Source organism: Aptenodytes patagonicus, chromosome Z (assembly GCF_965638725.1).
Source record: "Aptenodytes patagonicus chromosome Z, bAptPat1.pri.cur, whole genome shotgun sequence".
In the NCBI taxonomy this organism is placed as follows: Eukaryota; Metazoa; Chordata; class Aves; order Sphenisciformes; family Spheniscidae; genus Aptenodytes; species Aptenodytes patagonicus.
The window spans coordinates 64,792,729-64,806,371 of NC_134982.1; positions in this window are offsets into that span (position 1 = coordinate 64,792,729).

A 13,643-nucleotide genomic window follows, 5' to 3' on the forward strand; every position below is an offset into this window, starting at 1 on the left:
TTGCCATTTTTCACTTTGTGTATAACATCTTTCTGAAGACAATCCTGGCAGCTGGTGATATCTCCTAGTGATCACCACCAACACCACAATAGGGAGTAATTTGTGTTAAGATATCAATTCTTTGTTTTTATTTCAAACCATAACTTGTGCATCATGCTAGAAATGATTCAGATTTTTATTCCCATGTGTATTTTAACTCTCTTCAAAGAAACCTGCATAATTTTATCAGTTTTAACACGCTGAATACTCCACGTTGAAATTCAAACATATAAATGTCCAGGAATCAGAATTTTCTGAGGAGCTTTTAGTGAACAACTATCTTTAAATTTCAAGTTCATACTCTGTTTAGTATAGCAAATCCACCCTTCAATGTTTATCATGGAATGAGAGCTAGCCATCCACCTTTGTATGCCCGCCATTTTTATTCAGGTAATTCTTACTTATCTTCATCAATCAATCAGAGTGGAGCAACAATAAAGCCTTATGTCCTTTAGTGTATCTGGACTTTAGTGAATATGGCTACAGTAGCATGATCCTGAATAGCAAGGCTAAGCACAAGGATTAGCCAACTTTGATGTATGCTTTTATGAAACTTGCAGGCAGATCATTCCCAAAGGATACTGTTTTCTCTAGGAAAGTCAGGAAGCCTTCCTTTAACTGGACAGCATTATTCAGCTGGAAGGTGAACACAGAAATAGTTTCCTGAGCACCTGGCTCAGTTGTAGAGCTGAAGTCAAAGGTAATGAGGGTCACTGTGCTGAAAGGCAAACTCTCTCAGATCAATAAAGTTTCTTCCTCTGGGTTTAATCAATAAAAAATACACATTCTTTCTACAAATGGTGAACAGGCTTAGCCTGCTTTCATGGAAGCTATCAGAGTTTTATCAGAGTTCAAGATTAATCACAGCCTGTAAGCTGGGGCAATTCCACTGTGGCTTCATTTGTTGGCTGAAGCCAGGTTCACCACATACTGGATCACATTCCAGCTGATTAGACAACACTTGTCTGTTGGCTACAGAAGCTGAAACATCTATTTAGTGTAAACTTTGTAGACAATTATTTTGCCTTATTGATGACTTCTTATGTGCTGCTTTTGTCTGGTTAATCATGAAAGCATCCGAACATCACACACCCGCAGTGTTATCTGACAGGGGAAGGAATGTCTGAGCACTTCACATCTAAAAAGCCAATACAGTTCTGGTGAATAGTTACATTTTGAAGAGAAATTTCTAAGCATAGGCTAGAAACACTTGATCCATTTGCTTGCTTGTTAGATAGTACATAAACACCGTGTAGGAACAGGAAATGTTGAACATTAGACAAATTTTTATTTGTCACATTGTTATAACTCCTAAATTTTGGTATATTTGCTATTTGTTTCTATTTTATGATTATACATTTTCATTTTGATGTTCATACATTTTGTAATTACTGCTTGTTGGGGCTACACAAAAATGAAGCAATAATGCATAAATGAGCATAAATTTGCATGGGATAATCATGCCTCTTCAATATTGCAAAATTTGAGCTACACCTAAATTGCTCCCATCCTTTATGGGGTCTGAATAGTCTTCTCATGACATTTAAATTAAATGATATTGCTATTATAAAATATGTGCCATGTGGGATAATTGGTACATGTTTCATCAAAGTTTTGAGTTTGCTAAAATGAAAGCTGAGCCTTCCAATACTGTGCCAGGGAAAATAATAAGTAACTTTAACACCATTTTTTAGGTCTATTTTTTATGTCATGCTCTCTGGCCCCATTACTATTTTTTAACACACTACATCCAGATATCTGTTGATGAGTAGCAGCTTCCAAAATATCAGGAACTTCACATCAACTCAATCATTTTCTTCCCCTGTCAAAAAAAAACCCCAAAACAGATAAGACCCAAGCTGCCTAAATTCTGAATTGAAATGGCATTCATATGCATGTCTGATTGTTTTCAAGCACCTCCTGCCTTAAGATACCTCAAATCAATCAGTGTCCCTACTTACTTTAGGATGGCCAGTTGCTCAAGCTCAGAAAAGTTCCACTGATTAGGTGGGACCCCATCTCTCTGTGGAGAAAGACCAAGGACACATCAAAATCTCTAAAGGTACCTTATCTGTTAAATGTATTCAGGACAATCTGTTATACACAGGCTTCTGGGCACTGATTACAGCAACCATCACCACTTTCACAGATGGAAGAGGAGGCTGGGTTCTTCTGATTTTCTATATTAATCTAGCTAGAGCCCTCAGGTAGGAAACCTGTCTCTCTATCATCTTCATGCGGGAGGGTAAAGCAGGAATTGACCTCCGAATCTTGGAATCTCTGCAGTGTTTTGAACACCAGCCTCTGGGCTGGACTACTCCCATTAAGTGGAAGCACTCAAAAGAAAGGCATACGTGAATCATGGGATTCAGTGAAAAATGAGCAAAGATTCCTGACTCTCTGCCCTTTATCTGGGTAGTCCCCAGGCATTGGATTTCTGGGATTTGGCACACAGTGCCACTGCTATTTACTCAAGATTTTGTTACAAGACTGCAAGATTTTCCCTAGAACAGGAACCAGTGTCTCTGTTACTCTTTTCACCGGGCTACAGTGTCAGATGCTTTCCTACTTCCCTTGTGCTTATTGCACTGCCACCTTCTTCCACACGAAGTCTAAAGAGACTCTCTGCAAAGAAGGCATTTAGTTAGCCTCACCTTGATCTGCTTCCTTCCAATGTCAAAGTTTCATTAGCCTTCATGTATATTTTGGCCAAACATTAACTAAGTTTTCAAAGTTATGTTTGAGACAATTATGTTTAGCTTAAGCAGAATGAACCATTTATTAGTATACGAGAGGGCAGAGAGAAAAGACATAAATCAAAAGGGTTATAAATTCCTACCATATCTAAATAAGTAGTGTGAAAAGAAAGCATTTTCAGATTGACATTAACCTTGAATTAACAGAATGTCACCTTGAAGATTTTATCTGGAAATATGCTATGTTCTCTTCTGGGTTCAATGACAAGAGGCTCTCCAAGCTAGATACTGAGTTTTAGCATGTGCACATCCCCAAAGAAATTGTGAAACACGTCCAATTTAGTGTCTCAAGAAAAAAAACTCAACTCTGCATGGAAACTTACTGGCAATTTGGTGCCAAAGTTCACACTAACGTAGTTACATGCTGCCATTAACAAAGTTCATATTTTGTCATATACAAAATGTAGCCACATTTTAAAATATGATCATGTTTTCCTGTTACAAATGCATGAAGTGAAACAATAATGTTTTGTCTCCCAAATACCCAAGTTTACGTACAAGTATTACATAATCTGTAATAATAAAGGGCAATATGATGTCTCACTGCACCAAGCCATTTCAGGGAAATACCGTATCTTGTCAGGCAACATATTGTCATAGGATCATAGAATCATAGAGGCATAGAACCATAGAATCATAGAATCGTAGAACAGTTTAGGTTGGAAGGGACATTTAAAGGTCATCTAGTCCCACCCCCCTGCCATGGGCAGGGACATCTTCAACTAGATCACGTTGCTTAGAGCCCCGTCCAACCTGACCTTGAATGTTTCCAGGGATGGGGCATCCACCACCTCTCTGGGCAACCTGTGCCAGTGCTTCACCACCTTCATCGTAAAAAATTTATTCCTTCTATCTAGTCTAAATTTACCCTCTTTAGTTTAAAACCATTACTCCTGGTCCTATCACAACAGGCCCTGCTAAAGAGGTTGTCCCCATCTTTTTTATAAGGCCCCTTTAAGTACTGAAAGGCCCTGAATACTCTGTAATGTGCAGAACAATGCTGTGCAGTATGCTTCACTCTCAACTCCCAGGCAGCTCTCCTAGGTACTGGGGAGAAGGGATGGTCCCCTTTATTATCCTACCCTGCTTCTGTGTTTTATCACCCAGGAAGTGCTAGAAGGAGTTTTGATAGGAGTACTAACAGTTCTTTTTACATGAAGCTTATGAATCTTTTTCTCCCCACTGAAACCACATTGACTAGTGATAAAAGGAGGTATAATCCAGCTATCAATTTTCACATTCGCACTCTCCCTCTCTCCAGGCAAGGCTACACATTTTGTTGGTATATGCCTTTGATGTTATGATTTCATTTTTCATCACCCTTTACTAAGGCTTTGACTAATTCAGTTAAGGACTATTGTCCCAGGAAAAAGAAATACTGTTACGTAAAATGTTATGGTTTCTCCCTGAACAAAGCTAATAAATCCACACTGATGTTCAATAAAAGTCTGGGTCTTTCAACAGGCTAATTCCAAATTCACCCCATAGATCTATTTTCAGATGAGGAGTTCAGGTTTGAAATGAAATTAGAACTGCAGTGAAATTATAGGAATATGATATTCAGCTCAAGTCAGCTAACGCTGTTCACTTCTCTTTGCTTGTGAGTTGCTGGCTTTACCTTTGTTGTCCACTGGCTTTCTTTCTGATAGTGTAAAAGGAGGTCAAAAACTGAACAGCCAATGGAAAATGAATTTATGGAGAAATCTTGTAAACTCTCAGTTGGTATTTTATGCCTTAATCTCAAGGAAGATTGCTTGTCACTTTCACCAGTAGTATATTGAAGTTAGGACACTGAATATAAAAAGTCATCCTATTGTCCATTTTCTCACAGTGAAATATGGTCATAGATGGGAAAAGACAACCTACAGTAAAAGTAACTTTCTCCTTCTTCATTTAACTACTGATGCAGAAAGATTAATAAAGGATTAACAGCCACAGATATATGTAGATAGGGATTAAAAATGGAGAAGAGCTGGTGCATTTTAATGATGTATTAATGTTTTAATGTTCTAAGATTTTAAGTAGTGCAATTATACACAACAGTGTTCTTGCACTTATCTTTTGAGGGGATTTGCTTCTCTTCTATTATATTATATTAATTATATTATGTTATATTATATTATATTATACTATATTATATTATATTCCAGCCTAGCCCAGCCCAGACCAACCCACCCTACCACATACCACCCTACCCTATTCCACCCCACCCAATTCTCCTAATTACTAAGCATCTATCTGAATTCCCAGTACTGCAATTTGTGATTTATTCTTCTCCTCCTCCTCTGTTAGGAGACTTGATAGTTGTTCTCTTTGGCACTCATAGGATTATGGTTTTTTGCCGTTGGCTTTGTAAAAAAGTTGTTTGCACAGAGCTGGTTTTTTATGCTACCACAGGAAAGGTAAAAGAGCTTTGCTCTGGGAACATAGGGTGGTCTAATTTGTGGTGATCCTTAGCTTCCCTGGAAGCTTGTTGCACAGTAGTGGCCTTAAGAAAAACCTTCACAGACAAGCTTTACCACTCTAGCAGAAAGTTCCACTGTGCCTGAGAGGTGGGGCTGTCACTTCAGTTCTCCACACATGGCATAGGAACTCATAATATCATGTTTCCAAAGATTTTGTTTCAGGAAATAATTTGGGAGCTATTGTGATGTTTCCTCAAGACACTTAACCTTTTATGTAACAGGCTCCACTGTTACTGATCTTGACTTTCTTCTCAGAGAGGCATACTGTAAATATAAAATATGAATATGTGTTGTGGAGAAATAATGGGTCCCACCTGGATATATTAAACTATTATTGCACAACTTTTATCTCTGTTCCTAAGCCAGACAGGTTAGCTACTAGCTTCTTCCTTTTAATCCTCTTGACAATCCTTCTCACAGATTACCTTCTAGCTTCTACCGATTCTCCAGGATTTTTCATTCTTTTAATTCTCTTGACAAATGAGTATGTGATTCAAATTCTATTTTTTCCCTTCAAATCTCAGTAGGCAAAATATTCAGACCTACGGATGCTCCAAATATGTGTACATGCTCAGTATTTCAGCTTGCAAGATTATAGCAAATAAGGAAAAAAAAAAAATCTCATTTTTAAAAGTCTTGTAGAAAGCCTACAGAAAGGATTATATATCAACAGCCATTCTCTATATTCCAAGGAAAAAAGCTCAGAACAGCAAAACATCCTTAATGTCCAATTTTAACTAAGGTAGAAAATGGAATCAAATGGAATTGGAAAGTGTTAGTTGCTTACTCTAAATGTAAACCATAAATTCATCCTGAATTTACAAACCAAAAATTAACTGCAGCACTCAAAATCATTAGTATACAGACAATGTCTGATTTCATCTGGGCAATGATAACATCTGATATCAGTATCAACAATGGGGTAGTGACTGTTGTGTAAAGTTGTTGTGACAGCTTTTCTTGGATCTATGTTTCCTCAGGGTACAAACTCCAGAACAGGGTAGCATTGGTTGAAAATGATATGTTGCCTGAGAGCTGAATCCAGTGCTTTTCTATCGGCAGGTTCTGGAGTCTAACTTTTGGGATAAAGCTGCTCTTGTTTCAAAGAAATCTGTTAAATCGAGCACTGCTCTTACTGGGTGAATGCCAGGGAAGTAAATGAAACCTATAAATATAGCCACAGTAGAGCACATCTGGGATCCCAAACATCAAAGATGACATACAATTCATATACGATCTGTCTACTGTAATAACTTCTAATTAGGTACTATATCTTTTTCACTGTTAGGTTTCATGAATTTCTGTATGGTATCAGGGCTGGGAAAATTCAGATATCCTCTGCCAAATTTCTTTTGGATGAGCCCACTGCATTAAATTAGCAAGCTTTCATAAGAACATACTAAAATTACTTTTTTGCTAATACATTTTTAAAATCTTGCTGCATCAGTAGCTTTCATATCTAATGCTAATGAGATGATGAATAATTGCTAATACAACTGCCAATTGAAGTCAGCTTGGCAATTTGACTGGTAAAATTAGAATTAATATAGTGTGATGAAATATTGCTAGTATAATATAAAGGATTTCCTATCAGGAATGCATGCTACTGTTAGTCTCTTCCAGTGTTACAGCTAAAAGATAGCTGGAGTAAGGTTTCCATACTCCTCTGCTGCCACTTCTGCAAAGCCAAATTCTGACAAGATTCACATGGTATGCAGTACTACCCAATTTTATTTAGGGGTGGAGTAGAATTGGAACTAGGGCAGAACTTGGCTGTTTATTTACAGACAATAATGTTCTGCATTCTACATTTCTTGACTCTAAATCAAACATATTTCTTACTTGGTATTTTTCCTGGGTATCGGAAGGAACATATTGTTACCTGTGGCATCATGACTACTGTTCTGTTGTCTCTAGAAGAGATTAAATAGAATTTAGACTCTCACACCCCAAAGACTTCTGGAGTTCAAGGAGGATATACACTCAGCTTTACCCTATAGAACTAATGGCTCACTGTTTGGACTCTTATGCAATCTGGGGCAATATGTATACAATCATGTTACAGTTTTGTATTTATTTTTCAGATACGTTAAAGCTATAGTGTCTATAATGGATAGTATTTAAAGTATTTAATCCTGGTTGTTTCACATAAAGCTAAAAACCATAAGTACTTTCAACCCTTTATCCTGAGAGATTTTAACAGGAGAAGAATCCGGTGGTGGTTATTAAAATAAAAAGCTGCTGATTCATTGTTTATGATGAGGCTTTGTATAACAAACGCAAATACATGCCTTTAATTTTTTTTTAATTAGTTGATTAGATATTAGCTACAGGGCATTTTGTTTCTCTGTTTATTATCAATGAAAACCAAAAGCAAGTTTTTCACAGCATGACAATCATTCCTCCACACATACTGCTGGGAAAAAGTGCTTAATACCCTTCTGGCTTTCCTTCTGAAAACAGAATTCTTTTCTTTAGCTCATGGAATTAAAGAACACCCATTATCCGAGGAAGTGGTTCAAGGTCAGGCATAAGTACATTACTCCATCTTTCCTTTTCATGAGCTATCAGCAGGAGAAATATTCCCATTCTTCCTTTGTTTTCAGATTTGGGACTCTAGAACTATTTGAATTCTATATTTCCTTTTGTGAAGTTTGTAATTTCATAACTTGCTGAAGTGAGGCTATTGGAGAAAACAGCCCATTACACAACAATTACAGCACAAGCACTAGCAGTATGAACTCCACATTTTGTTCTGCCAAGATGATCATAAGACTCACTAATCAGTGGGAGATGACGTATTTGAATCCATGCCTTTATCTGTAGGACAAATTCAGAAATCAGTCACTAGAAAGCCTTAAATAATGTTTTAGCATATTGTTTATAAGTTGTGTTTCTGTGGAGAGTGCAGTTAACTTCAAATTTTTTTATTACAGGTCAATAATCTACTGCATTAAATGAAAATAATTTGATTTGAAGTGTTTCAAAATCAGATATTTTAGTAATAAGTCCCATTTTGCGGCAGTCGGTACTTGCACTTGGGTCTTCTCCCATGATCTTTTGCATGTCTGCTGAGTTCCTTGAGTGAAGCTTTTATCTGCACCATTACCACCGTCGTATATTTTCATTTTACTTCTGGGATCGGGTGTTACTCAGTAAGCACTAGGTGCCAAGGAGTACGATAGAGGACTATCTTTTCCAGTGTCTGTTAACCACTCAGGAGCAGGTGACACAAGCTTCACTGGGATGTAACAACCAAGTTCCAGCTGAACTCTTGAAGCAGCTTTCCAGGAAAACTGACTGCCAGCATTGCATACCAAACAGATGGTCCTTAAACTCTGTTGGTTCTGCTGTGGACGTCCTTGTGCTCTTGCATTGAAGGTTTTAAAAATAAACATTGCGATCCCTGTTCTGTCATTGCTGATGCTTTTCATACAAATGTTGCAGTCTTTAAGCAGAAATGAACTCTAGTTGATCTGTTGAACTGTTTTTCTGTACTTCTGTGAGAATTCCCAGCCCTGGGGTGAGAGGTCAGGGTGGTTTGAGGAGTGATGTATTTTTGCTTAAGATGTGACAAACATAGCAAGTAGCTGAATGCTAATTCAGGCTATCATCTTTAATTAGGGCATCAAGACTGGAATGAACAGTCTTCACTCTGGAAATGAGCACTCATGATCAAAGAGTTACCTTATTTAAATAATTTAAACAGAGATCAGTTTTAATCAAAGTTGATATTGAGTATTGCATACGAAAATGACTACTTTTTTCCTTTAAATTTTGATATTACCATGTAAATGAGCAATTCCCTTGCTCAGAGATATGTGGCATCTGGCTGGCAATATTACTTTAGGGTCGAAAATTTGAATGAATATCTACTTAAAGCTGGTTGCATGACTGACACCCACCATGCAGCTGACAAGTCAGGAATCTGTCTTTCTGCTTTTCCAGGTATGTATTCTATTGAGTTTTAAATATCTTCTGATTCCAAATGGTTTTGATGTTTTCAACTTACCAAGTATAACAATTTATATCTTTAGAGAAATTAGAGAAGGAAAAGTTGGTCAAATTATTTGCTTCAGAGAGGATAGATATTCATTAGGATAAATTATAATAGTTTAGTGTAATTTTTTTTTAGTTTCTGTGAGGAAAAATTTCTTAATCACAGATGTGTCAATATGCAAACCCAGAACAGCTCATGGATATATGGATATATGTACATGGACTCTTCCAGAGATATGCATTCATATGCAGACATTTACATATCCAGAAGCACACCTGAGATCAGAAAATGAATGCAAAATTCTTTATCAGGTTTGCAATGAAATCAAAATGAAGAAAGACACAGAAACACACACACTCTTTTTAATGGAGTCACTGATAATACTAGCCAAAGCCACGGAAAATTTTCTAATATATAGACTCATACTAGGTCATACATGTAGGATTAAAGCTGTAAATTTCTTGGGGTCAGAGTATCTTTTTGTTCTTTTTGTGCATCAGTGGATCCTAATCCATAACCTCGACTTCTTGCTGTAGCAACAGAAGAGAAGAAACCTGAGCTTACCTATTCAGCTGGTTGGGGACCACGGTGCTGTCCCCAGGTAGAACTGAGTTCCAAAAGACATTGCTGAGACCTTCTTTCATTGCTTCTTTTAACCTTCATGTTGTGTTCTAGTTCACTTTCTGGAAATGTTAATAACCCGAATGGTTGAAAATTTCTGAAATCTACTGAATTTTTTTCTCCAGTATGTAATAGTTATGAAAATTCAGGCAAGAATTCAAGTTCACCTCAGTACAGATCCTGGAAACAAAGGAAAAATATTATAGCTAACAAAGTCAATGTCAAAGGTGATGTCCCGTCCATTCTTTTCAGCTCCATTTATCCACAGAAGAGTAGCTTTCATGAAAGGACATGGATCTTTGCATGCCTCAGCTTTTTTTCTCAGTTTTATAATTTTCAAAACTTAAAGAGTTTCTCTGTGAACAAAGATTCTTTCATTTGACCACTGTTACCATTTCATCGTAAGATTTTGGTCATGACAAGCACCCTATAAAAATGAGTGGGTTTGTACCCTCTGAGCCAATTATTGCTGTTCCTAAGAAAACTGATCCATGTGTACTCAACAGTGGTAGTTTCTCTTCAACTCAATGTTAAAGACTCTGTTGCCTAGTCTCTCCTGTGTCTTGCTAACACAGGTGTTATGGTTTAACCTCAGCTGGCAACCGAGCACTACACAGCTGCTTACTCACTCCCCATCCCGCCCCGGTGGGATGGGGGAGAGAATCAGAAGATTAAAAGTAGAGAAAACCCATGGGTTGAGATAAGAACAGTTCAATAATTGAAATAAAATAAAGTAGTAACAATAATAATAAATAATAGAAGAATATACAAAGCAAGTGATGCACAATGCAATTGCTCACCACCCACCAACCAATGCCCACCCAGTTCCCAAGCAGTGGTCTCACCCCCTGGCTAACTCCCCCAGTTTATATACTGAGCATGACGTCACATGGTATGTAATAGCCCTTTGGCCAGTTGGGGTCAGCTGTCCTGGCTGTGCCCCCTCCCAGCTCCTCGCTGGCAGGGCATGAGAAGCTGAAAAGTCCTTGACTAGTGTAAGCACTACTCAGCAACAACTAAAACATCGGTGTGTTATCAACATTATTCTCATGCTAAATCCAAAACGCAGCACTGTACCAGCTACTAGGAAGAAAATTAACTCTATCCCAGCCGAAACCAGGACAACAAGGGAACCAAGGATCAGCTAAAATAATTGTTGCTAATGAGTCTTAAAAGATGTGAGTTTGCAGCATGGGGGCTCACATGCTGATTTATTAGGAGTGGAACCTGAGGAATAGTCTGGTCTAGCCTTCAGGTTCCTAAAGTTTCCGTGCAGGAAAAACAAGCTGTCTTTTCATTTTAGAAAAATGATTTATCCAGAAAAAGACTTAGCACAAGTTTTTTTATATATATGTAATTTATATTGGGAAAGCCTCACAATGCTTATCATGTCAAACATATTCATTGTGGCCATAACACTGTTTTTATTGTATACAGAATATTCTTGCTTATAGTGCCTTAACCCTGATGGAGTTTCGCTAGCAACAAACTATTTTAACAATTCCTCATGTCTAAATCATTGCTTAGTAAAACTACAAACACCAAAGCTCAAAGGCCATCCAGCAAAATAAATCAGCCATATTTACCACATAACTTTATATTCAGTAGGAAACACAAAAAAACTGTCTATCAGTCCTGAAAATTAAGAATTGCCACCATGCTTCAAATAGTAACAGTGGATAGCAGAATTAATTCAGCTTGAGTTTATTACTCAGAGATTATAATTTCATGTTAATCTAAAATGTTGCCCTCAATGAGAAAAAGAAATGATTGTCCATGATTGAAGATTGCAGAGTATTGTCTTAGCTTTGTACAGGAAAATTATCACAATAGTGGTAACATTTCAAAATCAGTCCTAAAAAGAGTAATTGAAAATAAGGAACACCTTCCTTCAAGTGTGTACACAGGTAAGCAAGGTCCTTCCAAAACCCCACATTTTTCAAGATGCAGTAAAAAATGCCTTTATAAAACAAATCCAGAAGGAAAACAAAAATGAAAAAAAAGAACACAAGCTAAGCAAAGCATGCCTTTTTTTATTTGATCTAGACAGTGTGGGCTTTTTCAGGGCTGAGCAGACGTCCCCCATCTAATTTTCACACAGAGACTAAAGAGCAAAAAGGGAGTCACCAATTTACTTTCTAGCCCCCTACCTTTTGAGAGTGATTGAGACTTAATAAGGACATTTTCTGCTACTTGTGGTAGCCATGAGCCTTCACACACATTCTTGGTGTATTTAGATGCACAGTAGGAAGGTTCACACATCTGACAAGGTACAAAGAATCAATTTACAGCAAAAGGAAACATCAGATATTGGCACTTAAACACCACAGCAGTAGATACCTTGGAAATACCTCAGACAAATTAGAAAGACATAATGCTTAAAACAGGAGAGAGAAAGAATGCAGCTTCAGACTTAATGTGCTATTGGTTTTGATTGGTACTTGAGTAAATTTTATGCATATATTAGACAGACTAAAAAATATACTTACATGGTTCCTTTACTCTAGTATTTGTGTATTTAAAAAGAGCTGATCAAAAATTACTAACCAGAAAGTTTTCCTAATAAAATGTAAGATTTTGTACAGAAATGCTCATATGAAGGAGTTTTATTCCAGAATTTTGAAAATTCCTGGTTTTATTTTCCTTTTTCTCCCTTATGTTTTGCTGTCTGCAACATAAAAAATATCTACATTTTCCTCGGGTTTTGTATTTCATAAATTTTTGCTCTCTGTACCTTCTCAATGCTTCTTATGTACTTTGAAATCATAGAAAAATAATTCCATGAAATTAAAATTTCTATAAATTTTTCAATAGCTTATGAAAAAGGCTTGTGGATGCTTTCTCACTGTAATTCTGTTGATGTACCATAATACTCTTTTGTAGTACAGGCCAAAAATCAAGCCACAAAGGTGTTTAGTAATTTGAAATTAGGGGCCATTAATAGGCCAAATGCATCCTGATAAAAAAGGACCAGTACAATTCTCTGTAAAGTTGACATTAATATTTTGCTCTGATGCTAAAACTGAATTTCTCTCAAACCTTGCTACAGAATTGATTGTTTATAAAAGAAAATTATCTGTTTAGTGTACTTTCTCTAAAGCCTGGAAATGTGTTTTTTCTTTTCTAGGAGCACTTCAGGAATATAATATATAGAGCTGCACTGGGGAGCACACAGCAAAAGTTTATACAGCAGACTTATCCTTTTATGTGATCCCACTAAAAGCATGGAATATGGCTCACCAAATATCCCTGAAATTGCCTGGGTATGAGTAAAATATCATTTCACTGCAGGATAAAGTGTTCTATTTAAAGTGCAAGTGCAGGCTCTAGGGTAATACTGACAAAGTGGAGTTAAATTATGAACTAATACCTCTCTCTAGAGGACTGAAAAGACATACTAGTAATCCTAAGAACAGTACCTGTTTCCCCTCATGGCAGAAATCGTGAATATCAGAGAATTCATTATTTTTACATAGCAAGCTCTGTAAATGCGTTTTATAAAAAGTAAACCATAAAATACTGGGAATAACAGCACAGAACCGAGAAACAAACTGGTTTCCTGGATGTCTTTTCTTGTGCTATGGAGAGCATAAAATGGACATAATTCTTTGCTGGGAATGCCCTCTCTCCGGCAGGGCTCTCCAACTGACTGAGAGCTGGAGTAATCTGTGCCAGCCTTCAGCCTCCAGTTTAGGAGGGCTACCTGCATGAAGAGGGGGGGGGTATCTGTGGCTGGAGTGCCCTCATCTGCAGTTACTTTCC